This window comes from Bos javanicus, chromosome 5 (genome assembly GCF_032452875.1).
Source record: "Bos javanicus breed banteng chromosome 5, ARS-OSU_banteng_1.0, whole genome shotgun sequence".
NCBI classification, from domain to species: Eukaryota; Metazoa; Chordata; class Mammalia; order Artiodactyla; family Bovidae; genus Bos; species Bos javanicus.
Window position 1 is genome coordinate 64,474,576 of NC_083872.1, and position 25,085 is coordinate 64,499,660.

Here is a 25,085-nt window from a genome sequence, read left to right on the forward strand (position 1 = left end):
ACGCAATAGAAAAAAAAGCAAAAATAAACAAATGGGACTTCATCAAACTTACAAGCTTTTGTACAGCAAAGGAAATCATAAACAAAACAAAAAGACAACCAAGAATGGGAGAAAATATTTGCAAATGATGCAACTGACGAGGGCTTAATTCCCAAAATACACAAATAGCTCATACAACTCAATAACAACACTCAATCAAAAATGGGCAGAAGCCCTAAATAGACATATTTCTCCAAGCAAGGCATACAGATGGCCAAGAGGCACATAAAAAGATGCTCAACATTGCTAATTATTACAGAAATGCAAATCTAAACTACAATGAGGCACCACCAGAATGATCATCATTAAAAAGTCCACAAATAACCAATGCTGGAGAGGGTTTGGAGGAAAGGGAACCCTCCTACACTGTTGGTGGGTGTAGGAGACAGGAAAAAGAAAAGAAAAGCAGGCCCCAGCAAGGGTCTCAAAAGAAATTTATAATTATTGATAAACTGGATGCTATAAGTCATAAGTCTCTTGGAACAAGTCCAGAGGGAACAGTTCATAATCTTGAAAACAAGATATGATCCTGGGGTTGGAAAACCGACCCCAGATTGTTTCCCAACTGGCAACTCAGAGTCACATGTTTTACATATCTGGTGGAAAATCTATAGATAAGACTATCAGTCTTAGTTACTGATTTGTGATTGATTATTGTTTCTTGGTTACTCAATGGTTAATGATCACTTTGTTCTTTGGCCCTCAAGGCCACCTGAGTTATAGCTTGACTCCCTGCACATTCTTTCCTTCACAGCTGAGAGTATAATAAAGCTGGTCTGGATTGAGTTTTGGCACTTTCACCTTGGAGTGGTGTTGGTCTCCTGATCCTCGCTTTTCACTGAATTCTTGCGTCTTGTTTCTCATTCTCCGCCATATCGCACTTTCAGAAACCCTGCTTGTCGAGCCAGACTCGACAGTGGAAATATAAAGTGATATAGCCACTAAGGAGAATGGTGTGGAGATTCCTCAAAAAACTAAAATTAGAGTTTTCATCAGTTCAGTTCAGTTCAAACGCTCAGTCGTGTCCGACTCTCTGCGACCCCATGAATCTCAGCACACCAGGCCTCCCTGTCCATTACGAACTCCCGGAGTTCACTCAGACTCATGTCCATCGAGTCAGTGATGCCATCCAGCCATTCATCCTCTGTCGTCCCCTTCTCCTCCTGCCCCCAATCCCTCCCAGCATCAGAGTCTTTTCCAATGAAAGTACTGGAGTTTCAGCTTTAGCATCATTCCTTCCAAAGAAATCCCAGGGCTGATCTCCTTCAGAATGGACTGGTTGGATCTCCTTGCAGTCCAAGGGACTCTCAAGAGTCTTCTCCAACACCACAGTTCAAAAGCATCAATTCTTTGGCGCTCAGCTTTCTTCACAGTCCAACTCTCACATCCATACATGACCACTGGAAAAACCATAGCCTTGACTAGACGGACCTTTGTTGGCAAAGTAATGTCTCTGCTTTTCAATGTGCTATCTAGGTTGGTCATAACTTTTCTTCCAAGGAGCAAGCGTCTTTTAATTTCATGGCTGCAGTCACCATCTGCAGTGATTTTGGAGCCCAGAAAAATAAAGTCTGACACTGTTTCCACTGTTTCCCCATCTATTTCCCATGAAGTGATGGGACCAGATGCCATGATCTTCGTTTTCTGAATGGTTAGTTTTAAGCCAACTTTTTTACTCTCCTCTTTTACCTTCATCAAGAGACTTTTTAGTTCCTCTTCACTTTCTGCCGTAAGGGTGGTGTCATCTGCATATCTGAGGTTATTGATATTTCTCCCGGCAATCTTGATTCCAGCTTGTGCTTCTTCCAGCCCAGCGTTTCTCATGATGTACTCTGCATATAAATTAAATAAGCAGGGTGACGATATACAGCCTTGACAAACTCCTTTTCCTATCTGGAACCAGTCTGTTGTTCCATGTCCAGTTCTAACTGTTGCTTCCTGACCTGCATACAGATTTCTCAAGAGGCAGTGATCCTGCAATCCCACTCCTGGGCATATATCTGGAGAAAACTATAATTCAAAAAGATACATGCACCCCAATGTTCATAGCAGCACTATGTATATAATAGCCAAAACACAGATGCACCCTAAGTGTTTGTTGACAGATGAGTGTGTAAAGAAGACTCAGTACATATACACAATGGAATACTACTTAGCCACACACAAAAAAAGAGAAATAATGCCATTCGCAGCAACATGAATGAAACTAGAGATTATCATACAAAGCAAAGTAACTTGAAGACAAATATCATACAATATCACTTAAATGTGGAATCTAAAATATAACAAATGAACCTATCTATGAAAGGGAGGCCTGGTGTGCTGCGATTCATGGGGTCACAAAGAGTCAGACACGACTGAGCGACTGATCTGATCTGATCTGATGAAACATAAACACTCACAGACATAGAGAACAGACATGTGGTTGCCAAGGGGGAGAGAGGGTAGGAAGGGGTAGATTGGGAGTTTGGGATTATCAGACAAAAACTATTATATAAAGAATGGATAAACAACAAGGTCCTACTGTATAGCAGGGAATTATATTCAATATCCTTTGATAGGGCTTCCCTGGTGGTCCAGTGGTTAAGAATCCACCTGCCAATGCAGAGTATATGATTCAACCCTGGTCCAGAAAGATCCCGCATGCTGGGAGGCAACTAAGCCCATGCACCACACTACTGAGCCTGAGTGCCACAGCTACTGAAGCCCATGTGCCCTAAAGCCTGTGTTCTACAGTGAGAAGCCACAGCAATGAGAAGCCCACAAATAGGCCCCACTTGCTCCAACTAGAGAATGTCTGCACACAGCCACAAAGACCCAGCACAGCCAAAAATAAATAAAATTTTTAAAAACTTTACAATTTTTATTTATTAAAATAAATTTAATTTTTATTTATTTATTTATTTTTGGCTGTGCTGGGTCTTTGTGTCTGTGTGCAGACATTCTCTAGTTGGAGCTGCTGCTGCTGCTGCTAAGTCACTTCAGTCGTGTCTGATTCTGTGTGACCCCATAGTGGGGCTATTCTCTAGCTGAGGTGTGTGGGCTTCTCATTGCTGTGGCTTCTCACTGTAGAGCACAGGCTTTAGGGCACATGGGGTTCAGTAGCTGTGGCACTCAGTCTCAGTAATGTGGTTGCTGGGAGAAATGTCAATAACCTCAGCTATGCAAATGACACCGCCCTTATGGCAGAAAGTGAAGAGGAACTAAAAAGCCTCTTGAAGAAAGTGAAAGAGGAGAGTGAAAAGATTGGCTTAAAGCTCAACATTCAGAAAACGAAGATCATGGCATCCGGTCCTATCACTTCATGGGAAATAGATGGGGAAACTGTGGAAACAGTGTCAGACTTTATTTTGGGGGGCTCCAAAATCACTGCAGATGGTGACTGCAGCCATGAAATTAAGACGCTTACTTCTTGGAAAGAAAGTTATGACCAACCTAGATAGCATATTCAAAAGCAGAGACATTACTTTGCCAACAAAGGTTCGTCTAGTCAAGGCTATGGTTTTCCAGTAGTCATGTATGGATGTGAGAGTTGGACTGTGAAGAAAGCTGAGCGCCAAAGAATTGATGCTTTTGAACTGTGGTGTTGGAGAAGACTCTTGAGAGTCCCTTGGACTGCAACAAGATCCAACCAGTCCATTCTAAAGGAGATCAGTCCTGGGTGTTCTTTGGAAGGACTGATGCTAAAGCTGAAACTCCAATACTTTGGCCACCTCATGTGAAGAGTTGATTCATTGGAAAAAGACTCTGATGCTGGGAGGGATTGGGGGCAGGAGGAGAAGGGGACGGCAGAGGATGAATGACTGGATGGCATCACTGACTCGATGGACATGAGTTTGAGTAAACTCCGGGAGTTGGTGATGGACAGGGAGGCCTGGTGTGCTGCAATTCACGGGGTCGCAGAGTCGGACACGACTGAGCGACTGAACTGAACTGAAAAGAAGGGAAAGTAATATATATATATATATATATAACTGGATCACTTTGCTTTGCAGTAAACTTTTTTTCTTTTTATTGGAGTATAGTTGCTTTACCATGTTGTGCTATTTTCTGCTGTACAGCAAAGTGAATCAGCTACAGGTACAAATATACATCCTCTCTTTTTTGGATTTCCTTACCTTTCAGGTAATCATGGAGTACTGAGTAGAGTCCCTATGCTATACAGTAGGTTCTCTTAGTTATCTATTTCATATATAGCAGTGTGCATGTGTGTATATATATGCATATATATCATGAATATATATGCATGTATGTTTATATGTCAATCCCAATTTCCCAACTCATCAAATCTCTCTTTCACCTCTTGGTGTCCATATGTTTGTTCTCTATGACTGTGTCTCTGTTTCTTCTTTGCAAATAGATTCATCTGAACCACTTTCTAGATTTCATATGTATACATTAATATACAATATTTGTTTTTCTGACTTACCTCACTCTGTATAGCAGTATGGCAGCCTTTAGGTTCATCCACCTCTCTACAAATGGCATAATTTCATTCCATTTTATGGTCAACTAATACTCCATTGTGGGCTTCCCTGATGGTTCAGCAGTAAAGAATCTGTGTGCCAATGCAGGAGACGATCCCTGGATCAGGAAGATCCCCTGAAGAAGGAAATGGCAACCCACTCCAGTATTCTTGCCTGGGAAATCCCATGGATGGAGGAGCCTGGTAGGCTATAGTGCATGGCACTGCAATGAGTCGTTGGACACGACTTAATGACTAAAGAAAAACAACACTGTAACAACATTCCATCATGTATACATGCCACATCTTCTTTATCCATTTCTCTGTCAACAGACATTTAGGTTGCCTCCGTGGCCTGGCTATTGTAAATAGTGCTGCTGTGAACATTGGGGTGTATGTATCTTTTGGAATTATGGCTTTCTGCAGATAATATGCCTAGGGTCAAAAAGTAGCTCTAATTTTAGTTTCCAAGGACTCTCCTCCATACTCTTCTCCGTAATTGTTGTATCAATTTAAATTTCCACCAACAGTATAAGAGTATTCCCTTTTCTCCACACTCTCTCCACTTATTGTTTGTAGATCTTCTAATTATGGCCATTCTGACCAATATGAGGAGATACCTCATTGTAGTTTTGATTTGCATTTCTCTAATAATTAATGATGGTGACCATCTTTCCATGTGCCCCTCAGCCATTTATATGACTTCTTTAAAGAAACGTCTATTTAGGTCTTCTGCCCATTTTCTGACTGGATTGTTTGTTGATATTGAGCTGCATGAGCTATTGGTATACTTTGGAGATTAATCCCTTGTCAAGTTGCATTAACTGCAAATATTTTCCCCTATTCTGAGGATTGTCTTTCCTTCTCATGTATGGTTTCCTTTGCTGTGCAAAGGTGTGAAAAATGTTTAATTAGGTCTCATTTGTTTATTTTTATTTTCATTACTGTGGGAGGTGGGTGGAAAAGATATTGCTGCAATTGGTGTCAAAGAGTGTTCTGCCTGTATTTTTCTCTAATAATTTTATACATGTAGTCTTACATTTAGGTCTTTAATCCTTTTTTACTTTATTTTTGTGTATGGTGATAGGTACTGTGCTAATTTCATTCTTTTATATGCAATTGTCCAGTTTTCCCAGCACCATTTATTGAAGAGGTTGTCTTTTCTCTCTTATATTGTCTCCTTTATTACTTTGTCAACAAAGGTCCATCTAGTCAAGGCTATGGTTTTTCCAGTAGTCTTGTATGGATGTGAGAGTTGAACTATAAAAAAAACTGAGCACAGAAGAAATGATGCTTTTGAACTGTGGTGTTAGAGAAGACTCTTGAGAGTCCCTTGGACTGCAAGGAGATCCAACCAGTCCATCCTAAAGGAAATCAGTCCTGGGTGTCCACTGGAACGAGTGATGTTGAAGCTGAAACTCCAATACTTTGGCCACCTGATGCTAAGAGCAGACTCATTTGAAAAGACCCTGATGCTGGGAAAGATTGAGGGCAGGATGAGAAGGGGACAACAGAGGATGAGATGGTTAGATGGTATTACTGACTCAATGGACATGAGTTTGGGTAAACTCTGGGAGTTGGTGATGGACAGGGAAGCCTGGCGTGCTGTGGTTCATGGGGCTGCAAAGAGTCAGACATGACTGAGCAACTGAACTGAATTTATCCTAGATGACCATAGGTGTATGGGTTTATCTCGAGGGTTTCTATCCTGTTCCACTGATTTATATTTCTGTTTTTGCGTGAGTACCACACTGTCTTGATTACTGTAGCTTTGTAGTATAGTCTGAAGTCAGGAGGCCTGACTCCTCCAGCTTCTTTTTCCCCCTTCAAGATTGCCTTGGTTATTCAGAATTGTGTTTCCAAACAAATTGTAAAAATTTTTGTTCTAATCCTGTGAAAATATGTCATTGGTAATTTGACAAAGATTGCATTGAATCTGTAGATTGCTTTGGGTAGTATAGTCATTTTCACAATATTGAACCCTCCAATACAAGAACATGGGGTATTTCTCCATCTGTTTGTGTCATCTTTGATTTCTATCATTATCATCTTACAGTTTCCTCAGTATAGGTCTTCTGCTTCCTTAGGTATGTTTATTCCTATGTATTTTAGTCTTTTTGTTGCAATGGAATGATGCTGTTACCTTAATCTCTCTTTCTGATCTTTCATTATTAGTGTACAGGAATGCAAGAGATTTTACTTTACTAAATTCATTGATTGGCACTAACAGTTTTCCAGTGGCATAAAGAATTTTCTATGTAGTATCATTACAGTAGAAATTAACACATAAGTGTAAATCAATGATACTTTGATAATTTTTTTAAATGTTACTTCATTTATTCCATTTACATCTTGAGACACTAACATTTTTTAAATTACACATAGAGTATATTGTGCTCTGAAAATTGATTCAGCAAACCTTAGCACATGGACCATCACTCGCCTTCCTACTTCATGCCAACTTCCACTTTACATGCACTACAGTTAAGATCCACCAGACTGCTATATTCTACCCTTGGTTGAGCACAAGAGACTATAAGTGAGATTTTGTAAACACAGAATCAAGTGGGCTATACATGAAAACTCTTAATCAGCTGATCAGATGTAGAATCTGGCATTCTATATTTTAAATGCTCTCCTGGTAATTTTAGTAATTTTATACAGATTCAGAACTATGAAGTTGGTTCCAATTGAATCAGTCATTTCCCCCTTACCCTTTATTCTATAGATGCATTTATTTCCTCTGTTGTATATATTGAAGTTCCTGCTTCTTTAGGATGGGAAACCATGCTCTTTTCGCCTTTTAATGGTTCATTTCTAACATAGTAATGGGTATATTTTAGTTACACAGTAAGTATTTATTGAATAAAAATAAAAACTTAAACTACACTTTTAATATGACAACTATATTTCCAATATGGCTTCAAAAATAGTCCAAAGGAGTAGTGGAAGACAATAACAAAGTACTAACATTATGGCCTATTTCCCCTTCTTTCTGTTCTAATTACAATGAACACACTGTGAATTTAAATTGGATAAAAAATTCTGGCAGTGTTCTGACTATAGTCACGTGAAAAGGGGTCCCTGTGACTACATTAAGTGCCATGTAGTACCTAAATGTCATCTATAGTCAGACAATTTTGTTTGACTTCACACAGCCATAAAAGCAAGCAGAAGTTTGTCCAATTAAGAAACATTAATAATGCCACCTGATTCCTGCTGAATGAAAATAATAGTAAAGGTTAGCCATCTGTATGTCTTCTTTGGAGAAATGTCTATTTAGTTCTTTGGCCCAGTTTTTGATTGGGTCATTTATTTTTCTGGAATTGAGCTGCAGGAGTTGCTTGTATGTTTTTGAGATTGGTTGTTTGTCAGTTGCTTCATTTGCTATTATTTTCTCCCATTCTGAAGGCTGTTTTTTCACCTTGCTTATAGTTTCCTTTGTTGTGCAGAAGCTTTTAATTTTAATTAGGTCCCATTTGTTTATTTTTGCTTTTATTTCCAATATTCTGGGAGGTGGGTCATAGAGGATCCTGCTGTGGTTTATGTCAGAGAGTGTTTTGCCTATGTTCTCCTCTAGCAGTTTTATAGTTTCTGGTCTTATGTTTAGATCTTTAATACATTTTGAGTTTATTTTGGTTTATGGTGTTAGAGTGACTTCACTTTCTCTTTTCACCTTCATGCATTGGAGAAGGAAATGGCAACCCATTCCAGTGTTCTTGCCTGGAGAATCCCAGGGACGGGGGAGCCTGGTGGGCTGTCGTCTATGGGGTCGCACAGAGTTGGACACGACTGAAGCAACTTAGCAGCAGCAGCAGCATGGTGTTAGAAAGTGTTCTAGTTTCATTCTTTTACAAGTGGTTGACCAGTTTTCCCAGCACCACTTGTTAAAGAGATTGTCTTTTCTCCATTGTATATTCTTGCCTCCTTTGTCAAAGATAAGGTGTCCATAGGAGCGTGGGTTTATCTCTGGGCTTTCTATTCTGTTCCATTGATCTATATTTCTGTCTTTGTGCCAGTACCATACTGTCTTGATGACTGTGGCTTTGTAGTAGAGCCTGAAGTCAGGCAGGTTGATTCCTCCAATTCCATTCTTCTTTCTCAAGATTGCTTTTGCTATTCGAGGTTTTTTGTATTTCCAAACAAACTGCGAAATTATTTGTTCTAGCTCTGTGAAAAACACCATTGGTAGCTTGATAGGGATTGCATTGAATCTATAGATTGCTTTGGGTAGTAAACTCATTTTCACTATATTGATTCTTCTGATCCATGAACATGGTATATTTCTCCATCTATTAGTGTCCTCTTTGATTTCTTTCACCAGTGTTTTATAGTTTTCTATATATAGGTCTTTAGTTTCTTTAGGTAGATATATTCCTAGGTATTATATTCTTTTCATTGCAATGGTGAATGGAATTGTTTGCTTAATTTCTCTATTTTCTCATTATTAGTGTATAGGAATGCAAGGGATTTCTGTGTGTTGATTTTATATCCTGCAACTTTACTATATTCATTGATTAGCTCTAGGAATTTTCTGGTGGAGTCTTTGACATTTCTCCAAAGAAGACATACAGATGGCTAACAAACACATGAAAAGATGCTCGACGTCACTCATTATCAGAGAAATGCAAATGAAAAGCACAATGAGGTACCAATTCATGCCAGTCAGGATGGCTGCAATCCAAAAGTCTACAAGCAATAAATGCTGGAGAGGGTGTGGAGAAAAGGGAACCCTCTTACACTGTTGGTGGGAATGCAAACTAGTACAGCCACTATGGAGAACAGTGTGGAGACTCCTTTAAAAACGAAATAGAACTGCCTTATGACCCAGTAATCCCACTGCTGGGCATAAACACTGAGGAAACCAGAATTGAAAGAGACACGTGTACCCCAATGTTCATTGCAACACTGTTTATAATAGTCAGGACATGGAAGCAACCTAGATGTCCGTCAGCAGATGAATGGATAAGAAAGCTGTGGTATATATACACAATGGAGTATTACTCAGCCATTAAAAATACATTTGAATCAGTTCTAATGAGGTGGATGAAACTGGAGCCTATTATACAGAGTGAAGGAAGCCAGAAAGAAAAACACCAATACAGTATACTAATGCATATATATGGAATTTAGAAAGATGGTAACGATAACCCTGTATGCGAGATAGCAAAAGAGACACAGATGTATAGAACAGTCTTTTGGACTCTGTGGGAGAGGGAGAGGGTGGGAGATTTGGGAGGATGGCATTGAAACATGTATAATATCATATAAGAAATGAATCATCAGTCCAGGTTTGATGCAGGATACAGGATGCTTGGGGCTGGTGCACTGGAATGACCCAGAGGGATGGTACGGGGAGGGAGGTGGGAGGGGGGTTCAGGATGGAGAGCACGTGTACACCCGTGGCAGATTCATGTTGATGCATGGCAAAACCAATACAATATTGTAAAATTAAAAAATAGAAATTAACAAAGGAAAATAAATAAATAAGTAAATTTAAATTTAAAAAGAGAAAATAATAGGAAAGGAATTCTAATGTCTATGGGCAGCAGGGAAGAGGACATAACATTCATGAATGGCTCTTCCATCCTTCTTTCCCTACACACACACACCCACACCCACACACACACACACACACACGAGCTAGCAACATTCTAGAAGGTTCAATAAAGTGCTTGTACGGTGCCTTGTACATGCAAGACATACAAGGATTAACACTGTGTTAGTTCACTAGGTCTACCATAAGAGTAGAGTGTCACTGACTGGGTGGTTTAAACAACAAAAATTTATTTCCTCATTATTCTGGAGAGCAGAAGTCTGAGATCAAGGTTTGAATAGGTTTGTTTTCTTCTGAGGCCTCTCTCCCTGTGTTGCAGATGACTGCTTCCCTCTTATGTCTTCACATGGTCGTCCCTCTGTGCACATCAATGTTTTAGTCTATTTTTATAAGGATACTAGTCCAGTTATATTGGATAAGAGCCCATCCTAATGACCTAATTTTAATGTAATTATCGCTTTAAAGATCCTATCTCCAAATATAGTTATGTTCTGAGATACTTTGGGTTAGGACTTCAACATACAAATGTGTGAGGAGATAAAATTCAGGCCTTAATAAGTACTGTCTAGGTATCCACCTTCTGATGGATGTTACAACAATCCAGGAATAGCTGAATCTTGAAGAGGTGATATATCTATATATAGAGATGTCTTGATCTCGGGGATACATTAAACAGGAAAGATCCAAATCATAATGCTTCAAATTATGTAGCATGTTAAAAACTGTGAGTGTTATGACCACACTCAGAAATCCTTAGGAATAGTCCAGGCATCTATATTTTTTATCAAGTATTTTAGGATTATGGCATATACTCAAGTTTGAGGACCACTGACTGAAACGTGGAAGGAACAATTCGAAACAGATGTTTGCAGACTGGGAAGAACCAAGTCTGGTTCTCAATCTTGAAAAGCATGTCAACGCAGGAAGTTAGAAATGAGGAAAAACAGGATGGCAAAGACAGGGAAAGGAACTCGAGTGAATAATCTAGTTATGAGTACCACTATGTTCTCTTATCACTAAACCTTTCTGTTACTAAAAATTCACTCTAATACCACATTACCCTCTTTGTGACTTTTGCCCAGACAAAAACTTTCCATGTAGGTAATGCACAATAAGCAGAAAACTGTGCTTAAGATATTTTTCATGGGAGGGCTGGCTAGAATTACAAATGATAATTATTTGCTTCATATCTAATACAACTCATTATCAGCTGGGTAGATTTTTTTTTTGCCAATGGATTCAAAGAACTGACCTTATTCATCTCATCTTCTTTCCCTCTGGGACAGACTGACATACATATTCACAACTCTGTAGTCTTACAGTTAATTAACAACATCTGTAGAATTATATTTCTTTACATTGTTAAAGAGTACTGGAATCAAATACCCAATGAAAAAAACATGGCAATTGTTTTTAAAACAACACATTTTATTTTTGCACTTTCTCCTTCACACACTTAATATTATTCTCTCTCTGCCTTCCATCCAATATTTATTGCAGGCCACGAACAGTGCCAAGAGCACAAAATGTAATGATAAATAAAACACAGCCCCTGCCCTTCAGGAAAGTAATGTCTGGGGGTGGGGTAGGAAAAATATGGAAACAATAACCACAAGAGAATGTGCTTTATTATAACAAGATATCCATAAGGTGCTATGGAGCACAGGGAACGATGCTAATATGGCCTGAAGTCAGAGCTTCAGAATACAGACTGAAGGGCAGAGTTAAGTATCCAGGCAAGGATTCAGCATAAGAACACGTATAAAAAAAAAAAAAAAAAACAAGAAAAAGGAAGGAGTTTTTAAGGAACAGAATACGTGATTATGACTACAACAGAAGGTTTACAGGAGTGGGATTTATGGTGGGTCTTCTATGCTAAGCTAAATAATGAGCACCTGAACTTGTCAGAGGCAGTCACTGATGGCTTTTTTTAAGCACCATCAGTTGTGTATTTAATTTCCCTTAGGCGTAACATTTTCCCTAGGCTTGCTGCTGCTCCCACCTCCCCAGGCTGCCATTCCCCTCCCCAAAGGCTCTATTTCCACTTCCTAGCCCCATGCTGCCTGTGCTACAGAAATCAAAAGTACTTGCTGTTCTCTAAACGTGCCATGGTTATTCTCAGGAGCTGCAAATGTCAAAAACTCGAAATGAGTAATATCTAAAAGTATGGTAAGACCAGTGATGGCAGCACTATGATAGAATTTTCAACAATTAAGAGAAACAATACCAAACCATTTGTGTTCTCTATATTTTGTCATTTGCTGTTCCAGTTGTTTGACAGAGAAATGTAACAAGTTCTTTGTAAGTAACATTCGGTACATTCTTCAAGAGATGGGAATACCAGACCACCTGATCTGCCTCTTGAGAAATCTGTATGCAGGTCAGGAAGCAACAGTGGGAACTGGACATCGAACAACAGACTGCTTCCAAATAGGAAAAGGAGTACGTCAAGGCTGTATATTGTCACCCTGCTTATTTAACTTTTATGCAGAGTACATCATGAGAAACGCTGGGCTGGAAGAAGCACAAGCTGGAATCAAGATTGCCGGGAGAAATATCAATAACTGCAGATATGCAGATGACACCACCCTTATGGCAGAAAGTGAGGAGGAACTCAAAAGCCTCTTGATGAAAAGTGAAAGTGGAGAGTGAAAAAGTTGGCTTAAAGCTCAACATTCAGAAAACGAAGATCATGGCATCCGGTCCCATCACTTCATGGGAAATAGATGAGGAAACAGTGGAAACAGTGTCAGACTTTATTTTTCTGGGCTCCAAAATCACTGCAGATGGTGACTGAAGCCATGAAATTAAAAGACGCTTACTCCTTGGAAGGAAAGTTATGACCAACCTAGATAGCATATTCAAAAGCAGAGACATTACTTTGCCAACAAAGGTCCGTCTAGTCAAGGCTATGGTTTTTCCTGTGGTCATGTATGGATGTGAGAGTTGGACTGTGAAGAAGGCTGAGCGCCGAAGAATTGATGCTTTTGAACTGTGGTGTTGGAGAAGACTCTTGAGAGTCCCTTGGACTGCAAGGAGATCCAACCAGTCCATTCTGAAGGAGATCAGCCCTGGGATTTCTTTGGAAGGAATGATGCTAAAGCTGAAACTCCAGTACTTTGGCCACCTCATGAGAAGAGCTGACTCATTGGAAAAGACTCTGATGCTGGGAGGGGTTGGGGGCAGGAGGAGAAGGAGACGACAGAGGATGAGATGGCTGGATGGCATCACTGACTCGATGGACATGAGTCTGAGTGAACTCCAGGAGTTGGTGATGGACAGGGAGGCCTGGAATGCTGCGATTCATCGGGTCACGAAGAGTCGGACATGACTGAGCGACTGAACTGAACTGAACTGATAACCATCAGCAGGAGAGGACACTTTTCTCTTCCCAAGACATGTTGAATAGAAAGAGACAGCACTTTAAAATGGTGTTCTTTGCTGTTTCTCTATCTTGATTCCCTTCTATTTTTTTTTAATGTGGAGGATAATTAACTTATAATGTTGTGTTAGTTTCTGCTGTACAACAATGTGAGTCTACTAGCTATCTATTTAACTACTACTAGCTATCTATTTAACACAGTTCATATGTCAATGCTACTCTCTCAATTCATCCCACTCTCTCCTTCTCCCACTGTGTCCACAAGTCTACACTCTATAGCTACAGCTCTATTCCTGCCCTGCAAATAGGTTCATTAGTACCATTTTTCAACATGTCCACCTCACCCCAACCTCACCCTGTACAGGTAACTGAGTCTCAACTGAGCTAAAGAATCTTACTTTTTTTCCAGCCATTTTTCTTTATTTTTTTAATTTGGGGGATTTATTTATTTTTAAAATGAATTTATTTTTAATTGAAGGAAATTGTTTTACAATGCTACATTGGTTTCTGCCATACGTCACCATGAATCTGCCATAGGTATACACATGTCCCCTTCCTCTTGAGCCTCCTTCCCACCTCCTCCCATCCTATCCCCCACCCCCACCCCCATCTAGGTTGTCACAGAACACAAGGCTGAGCTCCCTGTGCTATACAGCAACTTCTCATTCAGTTCAGTTCAGGTGCACAGTCGTGTCCAACTCTTTATGACTACAAGGACTGCAGCACGCCAGGCTTCCCAGCATCACCAACTCCTGGAGCCTACTCAAATTCATGTCCATCAAGTCGGTGATGCCATCCAATCATCTCATCCTCTGTCATCCTCTTCTCCTCCCACCTTCAATTTTTCCCAGCATCAGAGTCTTTTCCAAGAGTCAGCTTTTCACATCAGGTGACCAAAGTATTGGAGTTTCAGCTTCAGCATCAGTCCTTCCAATGAATATTCAGGACTGATATCCTTTAGGATGGACTGGTTGGATCTCCTTGCAGTCCAAGGGACTCTCAAGAGTCTTTTCCAACACCACAGTTTAAAAGCATCGATACTTCGGCACTCAGCTTTCTTTATTGTCTAACTCTCTCTCACATCCATACAAGACTACTGGAAAAACCATAGTTTTGACTAGAGAGACCTTTGTTGGTAAAGTAATGCTTTTTAATATGCTGTCTAGCTTGGTAACAGCTTTTCTTCCAAGGAGCAAGTGTTTTAATTTCATGGCTGCAGTCACCATCTGCAGTGATTTTGGAGCCCCAAAAAATAAAGTCTCTCACTGTTTGCATTGTTTCCCCATCTATTTGCCATGAAGTGATGGGACTGGATGCCATGATCTTAGTTTTCTGAGTTTTAAGCCAACTTTTTCACTCTCTTCTTTCACTTTCATCAATTGGCTCTTTAGTTCTTCTTCACTTTCTGCCATAAAGGTGGTGTCGTCTGCATATCTGAGGTTATTGACATTTCTCCCAGTAATCTGGATTCCAGCTTTGCTTCATCCAGCCCAGCATTTTGCATGATGTACTCTGCATATAAGTTCTCTTGCCAGAATACTGGAGTGGGTAGCCTTTCGCTTCTCCAGGGGATCTTCCCAACCCAGGGATTGAACCCAAGTCTCCCACATTGCAGGCATATTCTTTACTAGCTGAGCCACAAGGGAAGCCCAACTTCCCATTGGCTATCTATTTTACACATGGTAATGCATATATTTCAGTGCTACTCTCTCATATTGTCCCACCCTCTCCCTCCTCTGCTGTGTCCATAAGTCTGTTCTGAGTCTCTATTTCTGCCCTGCAAGTAGGTTTGTCAGTACAATTTTATTACTTTTGTACACAAAATCTGATGGAGTGGGAAAAAAAGTCCCAGCACCAAAAACTGAGACCCAAATTCCAACATGAGTCATGACACAAACTGATGAGACTAGCCAAATTACAATCCTTTCATAAGCAAATGTAGAAAATGGAATAGAAATTTTTTGAGGTCCTGTTGCCTTAAAAATCCAAACACTTACTTAAAATCCTGAGTGTTCACAAAACACTTACTTAAAATCCTGAGTGGTCTGACCACAACCTTGCCCAAAGAAATGGCTTCTTTATTTTCTTCCTTATGTCTTTGTGACTGTTATGATGATGTTGTAAAAATATTAACTGTAACTGGAAAGAAAGCATAACATCTACTTATGAAGTTCAATAATACTCACTAGCAATATCACAGGATTTATTAACTTTTTCTTACAAAAACATTAAAGAGAATTTTTTTAAATGTTGTTTTTGTTCAGTTGCTGTCATGTCTGACTCCTTGCTACCCAATGAACTGCACCATGCCAGGCTTCCCTGTCCTTCACCAACTCCTGGAGTTTGCTTAAATTCATGCCCATTGAGTCAGTGATGCCTTCCAACCATCTCATCCTCTGTCTCTCCCTTCTCCTCCTGATCTCAGTCTTACTCAGCAACAGGGTCTTTTCCAATGAATCAGGTGGCCAAAATATTGGAGTTTCAGCATCAGTCCTTCCGATGAATACTCAGGGTTGATTTCCTTTAGTAAATTCTTGTACCACTGAACCACCTGGGAGGCCCCCTTCAAATGCATTAGGAGTTTACTAATTAAAGGTATCCTGAAGTGAATCCGTTCATACTGCAAAATCAAACAAAATAAGTAAAAACTACTTGTTTTTTGATTAACCACCAATAGAAATAATACCTAAATTTATTAAGTGTTTAATTCTGTGTACTAGTTTCCGTGCTCTTGTTTTACATCTGTACTCTTCGTAGAGACCTTGTTAATGCCCACACCCTATCCTCCTGACTCATCTGTGAGTTCTCTTGCCATTGCTATGGACAGTCATACTGATGCTGACAGCTTCCCACTTTCAGAACCCACAGCTTTTCCTCCACTTCCTCCCTAGACTTCCTGGGGTCACCTTGAAAATACATTTCCTGCCCCTAAATCCTTAACCTCAGTGTCTGCTTTTGAAGAAAACCCTAATTAAGATTGTTGGTAATAGAAGTGGTACTAAAAAACAGACTCTCAGAATGGGATTCTAGAATAGTATCACTTACTGGTCAGCTGGTATCAGGGATCCAATTTCTATTGCTATATGAGTGGTGATAACCCATATGATGTCACAGCAGCAGAATGACTAAAATTCTTACCTGAGGTGGACTGAAATGTAGAAGAGGAGGAAGGAGAATGTACAAGCTTACACAACAGCTTTAATACTTGAAAGATATGGGGGCAATCATAACTGTAATATTCTGGAGTTAGTATTTGTTAACTGCTCTAAAAAGCTCTGAAGAATGGGACCAGCAGGCTTGGGTAAAACACCTACCAAAATACAGGACAAGCTGTAAAAAACAGAATGCTATGAAAATCAGCATTTAAAGTAAATCTTATCTCCTGTGCCCATAAAGCAGACTGTACTGAAAATTAGGTCTAATATTTGACTGAGTAGCTGAGCTACAAAGAAGACTAAACATACAGCCTTAGCAGACCTCCCTTACTCTGATAAGAAGAGAGTCAGATAGTGAAACACGGGATGGTGATATTGGGTTCGTTAAGAACATTGACCACTCATTCTGCCAAAGCCTCTGGGCTGAAAGGATCCACTCCATTCCCTTTCATAAAGGAAAGCAGCCTCTAAATGCTTGGAGATTTGCAAAGGCAGTACTTGAGGAAGAAGTCCTCCTCAAGATCTGCCCTGCCTCCCTTCATCACCTCTAGACCAACAAGTTTGGTCAGATCTTATTCATAATCACTCTAATTGTGAAACACAGTCTCTACTATGGGAAGAAATAGTTTATTCATCGAAAAAGCTTCTGACCCTGTCTGACTGTGTTATTGAGAATTGGGCACACATATAGAAGTGTATGTTGAGGGTGTTAAGCTGAGGCAGGGGGAAGAATACCAAAGAGAAAAAAGTGTATTTACACAGAGGCACTCTCCTGTGATTCAGACTATAACTTCTACCAAGAAAACCTTAATGAGTTTCCGAAACAGTGATGGGATGTCAATGTGAGTTAGAGGATTCCAAAATAGAAGGCACCAGAGGTAGCGTTTAACCATTAGAAGCAAGATTAATGTATTTGGCATAAAAGACAGTAAGGTCAGAGCAGCAACCAGAGAACCTTGACCTTCAAGGCCATTTTTCTTTGTTGAGGCAAAAGAGATGGGTAGTATGTTCATTTGCTAGGGCTTCCATAACAAAGTTCCACAAACTGAGTGACATAAACAACAGATATGTATTGTGCAGGCAAGAGTCCAAGATTGAGGTGTCAGTAAGGGCAGTTTCTTCTGCAGTCTGAGAGCATCTGTTCCATCTGTCTTCAAATGGTTTGCTGGCAATCTTAAGCACTCATTGGCTGGGAGAAGCATCACTCTAATCTCTGTCTTCATCTTCATGTGGCAATCTCTTGTATGTGTTTTCCATGTCCAAATTTCTCCTTTTTTTAAGAGCCGACCATGCTGCATTAGAGGCCTAATCTATTCCAATATGGCCTCATCTTAACTAATTTTGTCTTCTATGACCTTACTTTCAAACATTCTGAAGTACTAGGGTTTAGTATTTCAACATACGAATTTTTAAGGGACACAATTCAACCCACAATTAGTAGAAAATAACACTATTGCTTGACTTTTATAGCCAAAAAAGATGAAGGACTTAAGAGCAGAAGATTTATGTGCAGTTTCCAGATCTGAGCCAGTTCAGAGACCTAAAGCCCATCAATGTAAGGGGAGGACGAGTCCTTTTGAGCAAAAAAAAAGTCAATGTTTCTCCAATCATTCTCCAAAGGGATGTGCTGCAATTTACCAGAGTAGCTTAACAATGGTGACAGAGTAATACTCATCCAACCCAGGGACTGTTGGATATAGGTTCTAAGCCAACATTGACACCAGGGTACCCAAAATACTTATATGGCCACCCAGTGAGAGTGGAAGCATATATAGTCCAGATAATAAAAGGAGTCCAGGTCCAAGTCCATCTCACAGTTGGCCCAATGGGTCTACAGACCCACCATCTGGTTATGTATCTGGCCCTTGAACACATAATTGAGATGGAAATATTTAGCAGCAGCCAAAACCCAAACATTGGTTCTTTGACCTGTGAAATAAGATCCATTATGATATAAAGGGACAAAGGAAGCCCCTGATATTACTTACCCTTTACTCTCTTTCAGGTAGTAAATCAGAAGGAACAATGTAGCCATGTACCACCAAAAAAAAAAAAAAAATTATGCAACTCTCAAAGAGTGGCTGCTGCAGAAAACATACAGCTCACAGATGGATCCATTTGATATGTTGGTACAAGATAAAAATACACTATTACACTATAGCCCATGCACGAATGAACTACTTCAGTGTTACTTAAAATGTGGTCCACAGATGAAAGCAAGCTCACAAACTGTTTTTTATCATTCCACAACAAGTTATATATATGCAAGTATAAACAGTGAGAGTACACAGTTGAAAACATTTATATCAACTTTCAGTTCAGTTCAGTTCAGTTGCTCAGTCGTGTCTGACTCTTCGTGACCCCATGAATCGCAGCACGCCAGGCCTCCCTGTCCATCACTAACTCCCAGAGTTCACTCAGACTCATGTGCATCAAGTCGGTGATGCCATCCAGCCATCTCATCCTCCGTTGTCCCCTTCTCCTCCTGTCCCCAATCCCTCCCAGCATCAGGGTCTTTTTCAATGAGTCAACTCTTCAGATGAGGTGGCCAAAGTACTGGAGTTTCAGCTTTAACATCAGTCCTTCCAAAGAAATCCCAGGGCTGATCTTCAGAATGGACTGGTTGGATCTCCTTGCAGTCCAAGGGACTCTCAAGAGTCTTCTCCAACACCATAGTTCAAAAGCATCAATTCTTCGGCGCTCACCTTTCTTCACAGTCCAACTCTCACATCGATACATGACCACAGGAAAAACCATAGCCTTGACTAGACGGACCTTTATTGGCAAGGTAATATCTCTGCTTTTCAATATGCTATCTAGGTTGGTCATAACTTTATATTATTGCAAAAACCAAGTGTGTGATTTTATATTTTACAAAATGATCAATCATGATGACTCAAAACAAAAAGTCCTTCACATGGTCAGTCTGAGTATCACTATTCTAAAGGACAGGAGTGAAAGAAAATTCCAACATCAGGCAGAGGTTCATCATCTTTGTATGAGAGAGAAGTGGTTTGAGGTAAGGATATATATGAATTATTGGTCAATGGCTAATAACTCTGCTAATTGATCAGGAGCCTGGAAGGAGCAATAATGGATAATCAGACACAAAGAGGTCTGTAAAAGAAGCATGCAGATGACGCTATAGGAGTACACAGAGTAGACACAAAGTGTAAATGAGCATCTTGGTGGAAAACATGATCCATCTTATTATCAGACAGCCTCTGTCCTTAACCATATTGATGCTTATAGAGCAAACATGGTGGCCAGGATGGAAGTTATGTGCATGGGCACAAAAGTGTGAACTCTTTTTCACCAAGGACGATCTAGATATTTACAAATATTAACTGCCTGTGTTAGGCACCAAAGACACATACATGTAAACCACAGCCCCTGGGAAGGCAATGTCTGTGCTGAGTGCTAAAGTATAAACAGAATTTAGTTGTGAGGAGAAAAGAAGCAATGACTTCCCAAGAAGAGGAAATGGCACACACAAAGCCATTTGGAGAACCAGACAGAGTGTAAGTCTGAATCCAGGGAGAATGCCAAGATAAAGGTAAAGCTGAGATCATTAAATGTTTTGGATATCTTTTAGGCTTTTATAACGAAGGTGATTGATAATTATTAAAGGATTTTAAATAGGAGAGGGTTTGGAGAAAAATAAAAGATATATTCAAAAGGGATTTTTGAAAGGAAGTCAAAATTTGGTAAAACAAGGAAGAGGAGGCTGGTGGGCTATAGTCCATGGGGTCGCAGAGTCAGACACAACTGAGCGACTTAACTCATAGCACAAGGAAGAAAGACGTCTAGGACAACCCAGGTTCTTTCCTAATCCCTACATCCCCTTTGAAGAAACTTCTTCTTTGAATCCCTATTTTATTTCTACCTTAGTGGACTTTTGTTTTTGTACTTTAGTCACATCTCTCCCCTCCTACTGATAAACTCTTTATGGGCAGACACTATGACGTATTCCCATTACATGGTCAGCAGAGGCAGAGCTTAGGTTTGGAAAATGAGGCACTCACTTTTGGGCTTATGTTATGGCAAAGCTGAATCTGGGCTTCCCAGTGGCTCAGCAGTAAAGAATCCCACCTGTAATGCAGGAGACATGGAGACAAGAGTTTGATCCCTGGCTCGGGAAGATCCCCTGGAGAAGGAAATGGCAAGCCACTCCAGTATTCTTGCCTAGAAAATCCCATGGACAGAGGAGCCTGGCTGGGCTACAGTCCACAGGGTCGCAACAGAGTTGGAAATGACTGAATCACTTAATGGAAACAACGACATATCTGAATCCCTTCATTATGGATTTTTTGCATACATTGATTTTTTTAAAACATTGCATTAAAATAGTATTTATCATGATTACCAAGGGTTTTTTCGCATCCTGTTAAATTTTCTACCCAAGGCAAGTACCTCACTTACCTCATTCTAGTTTACCTGCCCTGATTCTCAGCATCTAATAACACAAGCAGGTACTTAAATGCATGCTGAATGGGGAAACAGCAAACTAATGGCATAAACAACAAGATGGATGGTGATGCACCATTAACAGAGGCAGTGAATACAGGAGGAGCAACAGAGTCTGGAAAAGATGATGAGTTTATAATGCATGTCGAAACACTGCATAGTGTATTATCTTATAGATCATTTATTATTCAACACTGGCAACATTTATAATAGGAGATATTAAAGACTGACAGTACTCAAGGAATTGTCCTCAGGATATTTCCCCATTATCTTTTAAAAACATATTAATATTTGAGTTATTGAAGCAATATCCAATCTCTTAGCTCAGTTTATGAGTTAACATTACTTAGGACATCAATATGAACTGCTCATTATACAAATGTATAATTAACACTTACAGAATTTGACATTACACTACCAATACTCTGGGATTGCAAAACAGCTGGACACAACTGAGCGACTAAACAACAACCAACATCCTATCAGCAAGGCCTAACCTGACCTCTATGAAACAGCATCTTCATTACTTTATTTCTTTATCCTACCTCACTCTTATTCATAACACTTATCATCACCTAATAGAGTAATATGTTATCTATTTTTATTTCCCCTTTAAAAGATGAGCTCCATGAGAACATTGGGATATGTCTCTTTTGTTGTATCCTCAACACCTAAAATAGATGTCTTTGAAGGTGATGACAAAGGATGGGAGAGTGGTTGAAGGAAGGCTTACACTGGCACAGAAATAAGACAAAGCAAATAAATAAAACCCTGTATGGATAGAAAAGTGTAGTTAGGAGCTCAAGAGAATGTGAAAGAAATCCCTAAAAAAAATGAAACTGCAAACCAGAGCAATAAGCTCAAGAGCTTACCTGCAATTTACCTTGGAAAGGTTTTCCAGTTAGGTAACCAATGGGATTGGGTTTTTACAGCCTTTGACCAGATGAGATCCAAATCTCTGTAGAAAGCTGATACCTTACATTAGCATACAAGATGAAAAGAAATGTTTCAGCCTGGGCTTTGGGAAAAATGAAAAAAGTCTTCCTGAGAATTCTTGACTATAACCTACCCTCAAGACTTTCAGCTTTAAATTTATACTATCTACACATGGTCCAGGAATCCTAAGCACCAAAATCAAAACACTAGATCTGGGGTGTGCTAGTTATCAAGTTATTGTATCTCAGCTCCAAATCCTCTCTTCTCTGTCCTGCTTTGTCATGTTGGGGCTAGATTCTATAAATATTTCTCCTGTGCTTGATGACACAATGTTAAGCTTTAAGAGTATCCTGAAGGGGCAAGGTTGATCAGCCCATTAAGAGGTAGGTCAATGGCCTAACTTCCAGAGTGAGGACATAGTTAACTGAAAGAAATCTGCCCACTGATGAAACCAAACCAGATGCCTTCTTTCACTCCACCAGACCAAGGAAATGACCTGCAGGCCTGTGTTTTAAGGTTTTCAGACCTGGATTTGAAAGACACAGGTCTTATCAACCCCAGTAGCAGACTCAAAGCAGTTAGATGTCATTACAAAAAGAAATACTCATTTGCAAAGAAAAAGGCATTTGCCCCTTTGTCAAAACTAAAGAAGTTCTAGTACCTCCTTTTAAATGTAAAGAAAAATGGTGGAATCAGCAACTGCTAACAGACCCAATCAGCATCCACAGACATGTGGCAACACAACATGCTGATGAGGTTTTCCAAACCACTTGCTTTAAAGCAGCTGGCTGTGACACTGAGCACCTCCAAGAGTCTTGAGTCTGCAGATAAAAGGAACCTTTTCATAGAGGACCTTACCCATAACCATGAAGTGTCTGCCTGGCTCCCTGATATAGGCTGCTTTAGCCCTGATGAGCTGATGAATGACCGGGGGCAATGATGAAGGGGAACTTGCTACTTTATTACCGCTACTGTGACCTGAAGGATCCTGACTGGGTCTGTGCCTGGCAGACAGCTCTGTGTCAGCACCTGCACTTCACAGGCAAGCCCAGAAAGAGGCTTCACCTCTTTCTCAAGGAGCCCGGATGTGATTGAGAATCCTCATCATGGGACTCTGGAGAGCCACTACTAGTTTGTTTTGCTATGGAAGGAATGAATGGGACAGTTGGTGGAAGCAGATTAGCCACCAGACTCTACATAGAAGTGATGCTTTACTGCCCACTGTGTGAGGATTACATGTGTAAGGACAATTTTAAGACCAGCAAAGGAAGAGTTTGCTATTTTCCAGAACTGTGTGCTGGTGAGTTTGAAGAAATTGTGCCCATGGGGATCAGTCCCAATAAGACCTCCTACAAGAAGACTGGAACCCATTTATCCCTAGGTGAACTTCACAAAGTAGAAAAGTTTCTGTCTCAGGAAAATCAAGAAGAAAGTGATACAATCTTATTGGACTGCAAAAACTCCTATGAAAGCAAAATAGGACAACTCTAGGGCTGCTTAGCCCCAGACAACAGGAAATTCAGTTACTTCCCCAGCTACTTTGATGAAAATCTAGAACTTTTCAAAAAGAGGGTGCTGATGTATTGCACTGTGGCATCTGTTGTGAGTGGGGTTCAGTCAACCTCAATGCTAAGGGAGTGTGCAAGGAGTGTTCCAGCTCACGGGTGGTCCACAAGTACCTGGAGGAGTTCTGATGGCTTTTACATAGGGAAGCTGGTTGCTTTCGATGAGCATCAGGTCTTATCTTTCAACAGTGACTTAGTGTCAGAATGTTCCTACTATGGGGTCCCATGGGACCAGTATAAACTCTGCTTCATTCCCCAGTACTGTCAGCTTGCCTTGACCTGCCCTCCCTGCCAAGAACAACGATTCACAGCCTGTTGTGTCACATGTCAAAACAGAGGAAGCAGACAGTCTGCAAGCCCAGCCCAGAGCAGCTTTAAAGAAGAATGCGAGTACACAGCCCAAGGGCCACATGTACCCAGGGAGCTCTCACAGCAGGAGTCACTCCCCAGGAGCCCTGGGCCCAGGCCAGCTATTGATGAGGGTGGGCCATGCTTATGTGAGCAGTCCCATCTACATTTCCCCACACAACTAGGTTTGGGGTTACATGTACTGGAGAATGTTAGGTCTATACCTAACAGAGAAATAGAAACACAGAACTTCAGTGATCCCAGAGCCAGCACAGCCAACTGGTCACCATGTCAGCCAACTGTCCTTCACAAGAGGAGGGATGAGAAATTTGGGGGCCGATCTCTTACTGGAGACATTCTGACTTAGAAGACGCAAGAGCACAGAAAAAGGCGAGCTAAGTGGGATCCCAAAGTTGCTGAGGGAAAGAGCCTTGAGCCTGGTGAGCTGACCTGCTCCTTCTGTGCCATGCAACAAGGCTGGCAGTAGTCATTTTATGTATCCACAAACCTGTCTGTCCCATGGCAAAGGTGTGAAAGCTGCATAGCCCTGTAAGTGGACCCCTCTGAACCAGGCACCTTAGGTCAATCTGCCATCCAGCCCTCCCCTCCTCTTTTCTCTGCTAGCCTGAGAGCACTAGACCAGATAAGGATCTGTAAACTATGGCATTTGGCCCACCTCCTTCTATAAATAAAGTTTTACTGGAATAGCCACACCCATTCATTTACATATGATCTATGGCAGAATCAAGCATCTACAAGAGAGACATGACCTGCAAAGCCTACAGCATTCACAGGTACACCTCAGAGATATTCAATTCCAAACCACAACAGTGAAATGAGTTACATGAATTATTTCATTTTTCAGTGTATATAAAAGTTATGCTTACATTACATCTATTAAGTGTGCAACAGCATTATGACTGAAAAACCAATGTACATAACCTAATTAAAAATTTTTATTGCAAAAGAAAAGGTAAATTGTTTCAAATAAATTGATTTTACCCATTGAATACAATAAAACGGAAGTTTTTTTCCTTGGTGGCTCAGAGGTTAAAGCGTCTGCCTGCAATGCTAGAGACGTGGGTTCGATCCCTGAGTCGGGAAGATCTCCTGGAGAAGGAAATGGCAACCCACTCCAGTATTCTTGCCTGGAGAATCCCATGGACATAGG

The 25,085-nt window shown here is 40.4% G+C and overlaps 1 protein-coding gene, 1 long non-coding RNA gene and 1 pseudogene across 6 annotated transcripts in view; 1 reads left to right on the plus strand and 2 right to left on the minus strand.

The window, feature by feature from the left end:
* Positions 1 to 25,085, minus strand: part of ANKS1B (ankyrin repeat and sterile alpha motif domain containing 1B) — a 1,160,119-nt gene that overhangs the window by 1,083,487 nt on the left and 51,547 nt on the right. The gene's annotated exons all lie outside the window — the stretch shown is intronic.
* LOC133247779 (uncharacterized) overlaps positions 10,607 to 25,085 on the minus strand; it is a 30,027-nt gene continuing 15,548 nt past the window's right edge. Inside the window, exons 3-5 of one of the 2 annotated variants that reach the window (XR_009736490.1) lie at positions 21,938 to 22,040; positions 21,021 to 21,180; positions 10,607 to 20,690 (exon numbers count right to left, since the gene is read on the minus strand). This is a non-coding gene — a long non-coding RNA (uncharacterized LOC133247779). Of the gene's footprint in view, positions 21,181 to 21,937; positions 22,041 to 25,085 lie in introns of both variants that reach the window. The other variant, XR_009736489.1, reaches the window with a different exon arrangement.
* Positions 22,208 to 24,297, plus strand: LOC133247778 (thiosulfate sulfurtransferase/rhodanese-like domain-containing protein 2; annotated as a pseudogene).